The sequence below is a fragment of the Brassica oleracea genome, chromosome C9 (genome assembly GCF_000695525.1).
Source record: "Brassica oleracea var. oleracea cultivar TO1000 chromosome C9, BOL, whole genome shotgun sequence".
In the NCBI taxonomy this organism is placed as follows: Eukaryota; Viridiplantae; Streptophyta; class Magnoliopsida; order Brassicales; family Brassicaceae; genus Brassica; species Brassica oleracea.
Genome location: NC_027756.1, coordinates 46,593,502 through 46,597,523, shown reverse-complemented (window position 1 = coordinate 46,597,523; position 4,022 = coordinate 46,593,502).

The window sequence follows — 4,022 nt, the reverse complement described above, 5'->3', positions numbered from 1 at the left end:
AGCAAGAATGTCAAAGGTGAAGCTAATGAACCAAGTCCATTTGCTGATGGAGGCGCAGAAGGGACCCGTAAACGCCTCCGTGAGTGAAGTTAAAAAGCAGGACCCCCGTCAACCCACCTATGTTGTCGTTTCTTCTATGCACTTTCTTATTTTAAACTTTCCATTTCCTTTCTGCTTTAAGGTTTTTTTTTTCAAGACACCAATGATTTTTAATGTTTAAATACAAGGGTTTGACGGAATATTTAGCATCATTGATATCAAACTTTGCAAAAAACATTTAGTGACATACTATGCGCTCAAGTTACCAACATTTAGTTATAATAAAAATACTAAAATGCAAACGAGTGTAGTGACATATGTTTGACTAATACATTTGACTTTCTGTTATACTAAATCTGTTTCAACAGAACCAAATTTATCAGAGAGAAAGTATAAAATTTTAATATAGTACCATCTATTTGGTCACACCATGCATCTTCCTTATTATGGGTCCTATTTAAACTGAACTTTACAATTACGCCAAGAGTTTTCCCAACCCTCCAATAAAAAATCAAGTTAATAATCATGCATCAGAAAATGAGCTAAGAACTACTAGAAATGTTTATCCACTAAACTTTTTCCTCATCATTTATGAATCCATACGAGGGAAAAAAATTGAGCTCTCTCCACATAAGAAATTATCTTCCTTCTGCTAAGGAGACATATTTCAAATCCACCCTCCCCTGTTTTGTCTATGTAATGACTTCATATGTCGTTCTTTTTCATTTCATAAGTTAAAAGTCAACGAGGCTATTTTAATTGGAGACAGGAACTAATCTTTTCGTTTAAAATGTTGCAAGCTTATTGAACATTACATTCACTAAACCAAAAAGAAAAAAGACTAACCAGATCCCAACTTCCAATAGAAGTGGTAAATAATACAACCCAAATATACCGTATAAGTTCCTAATAACATCCAATGCTAGAGCAAAAAGAAATTATCAAAGCCAAGACAAAGTCTACAAGATCCAAGAGGAGAAACATATACACATTTCTGAGAACAGTCATAAAACTAAAATTACATTATCCACCGTTATCCAGGGAACACTTAATGGCACATGTAACAGGTCCACTTGCATCAAATCTTCTCCATAACGGCAGTTGATTCTGTGTTCGTTAATGAGAAGTCTTTTGTCCGTTTGACAACGTAAACGAACCTAGAACGCCACCACAAACTTCAGTGACACACAGCTTTCAAAGTATCAATCAGTTACCATATCAACCATCACTGTGAAAGTTGCAAGAAAATAGAGACAGAAAAAGGAGCAAATCCAATGAAAAGAAAACCGATCAATCCCAGATCAGATGGTGTTAACAAAAGATTTAAAGGAGATAACCAACATACCTTCCAACAGATAGGTTTGTCATCAACCTCCGATTCCTTACACCTGCCCATTTACATCTTCTTATCATCTAATCAAAATGAGATTGATATTAGCAGGGCCTCCACCGTTGCTAAACACGTCTGCCTCCGCAGTACCTGACTGTAAAGGTTTGCTTCTCATAACACAACACAAACACAGAACGTAACATACACATTCTTAACAAAATAATGGTCACAGGAGAACAAAGAATAGCTAGGCAAATGAGGAAAGCCATTGTTCTAGCAAGAAGACAAGCCATTAAACTAAACAGTATACCTCTTTCATTCACAACAGCTTTATGTTTCAACAGCTCTTTCATTCACAACAGCTTTTATGTTTCAACAGCTCTTTCATTCACAACAGCCATTAGACTTTCTAATTTACCACTTTCCAGTCTTTTTTTAAAAAAAAAAACCACCTTTCATGCAATGTACCTCATCTGAGGCTCAAACTTTCTTAATTTCAATAATTTCAAAGTTCAGGTTATATTTACTAGCGTCATTCAATTTTATAAAACATTCACTTCATGACACACAATACCACTACTAAACATGCAAAACCTAGATATACGTCTGTTGAGTTCAACCATTGTTCAATTTCATTTCAAATTAGAAAAATATCAACCATACCAAAACTGCACTTAAAGAATTAAATAAATTATTCACTCTTCTTCTTAAGCATCTCATCACTCTTCTCCTTCTTATACATCTCTTCACTCTTTTTCTACACTCCACATCCATCAACCTTACCAATTGCAACATCTCAAGGATTTCTAACATCCCCGCGCTTGGGCGGGGCTAAGCCTCTAGTAGTTACAAGAATGATTAGTTTCATTATTCATACAAAGATAAGGTCATAAGCACTAAGTTCATGCATAATGATAGACGTTAACTTAATTTTTGACACGTAATTACACTATATAACACACTAATGATTTCATATAGCACTATTATGTACACAGTTTAACTTAATTACATCACTTACTCATTGGGCTCAAAATAGAAGATTAAACTCATCGTCCATAATAGGTTAACGAGATGCTTGTACATGTACATGCTAGCTAAAAGATGTTTGCGTGTAGGCCGTAATAAATTTTAGACCTCAGGTTTAAAATGTATAGCCAGTAATTTTAAATTTGCTTGTTATCATGTAGAGTTACATCACTAGATAAAAGTTAACCCGTAACAATTTCGAATAGCATCTTTAACTATTTCATGACTTATTTATTGGACTCAAATTAAAAGATTAAACTCATTGTACTCTTATACTCTTAAAATTTTGTTAACTGCCCGTGCTAGCTAAAAAGACATTTGTGTATGGGTCATAAAAATTTTTTTGCCTCATGACATTATGTTATCATATAGAGTTACTTTGCTACATGAAATGAGTAACTCCTTTGTTCCTTTGTTAGTACTATTATGTAAACAGTTCCCCTCGAATATGATAGTGTTAACAGTATTATATACACCTCAAGGAACCATGTTATCAGTTACATCCCGACATACAATGTAACAAACATATATTCTTGTAGATATTGACAGCTTGTTGCCAGATTTTTTTCTGCTGAGTAGTGCGAAATCCAACACAAATACGTGGAAGAGAAGAATCTATGCACAGAGCTAGAAAAAATAGTAACCTAGCAATCTTTTGGTGAATCTAAAAGTGATCAAAGAGAAATCATACGTGTAGCTAAATGAAGGGCAAAATCGGCAAGACAACAAAAATTATCTACAGAGCTTTTAGTTTTAGAACGCGTGAGATATTTTACTAATATTTCACTCCATTTGGTATTTCCAACTAATTGTCTCTATTATTTTTTATTTTATTTTTTTTTTAAATAATTTCAAATTATGTAGAAGGTGGGTGTCGAACCTGGGTTTGGATCATAACTATACAAGTGCTTAACCACTGTGCCAAACTGAATTATTTTCTCTCTATTATTATTCCCTTTATATATCTACTTTTAAATTTTACGTATGCCACCTGTGTATTTACTATTTAGGCTGCTACCGCATTTATCTTAATACCTTGGAGATTAAATGATTTATGTTATGAAAGATTAGCCGCAAACGTTGAAAAATATAAAAGATATGGGGCCCGCTGCACTATTTGCACAGTGAATTTCTCTTCTATATAAACGATCGTTTCGATCGATTGTAATCACACCATTCCTTCTTCTTCTAATAACACATCCTCTCTTGCTATCAGTGTTATCTTCTCATACGGGTATAAAATTTTGCCCTTATTTAAATTTCTTCGATACAATAAAATTCTAGTTTTTTTATAACACGTTATCAGCACGATCACTCTGCGATTCGGTAAAATTTATTTGTATCATTTATACCCTGTTATAATGGTCGGTATACCGCCTCTACTATTTTTTATATATCATGTTATAATGGCCGGAATACCGCCTATATTATTTACTAGTAATTTAATTTATTTATTGGTCGGCAGAGCCGCCTCATATTCTGTTTATTATTTATTGGTCGGCTGAGCCGCCTTATATTCTGTTTATTATTAATTGGTCGGCTGAGCCGCCGTATAATTTATTTATTACTCTGCATTGATCGGCTGAGCCGTCGCATGATTTGTTGTCATAACATAAATATTTCATTG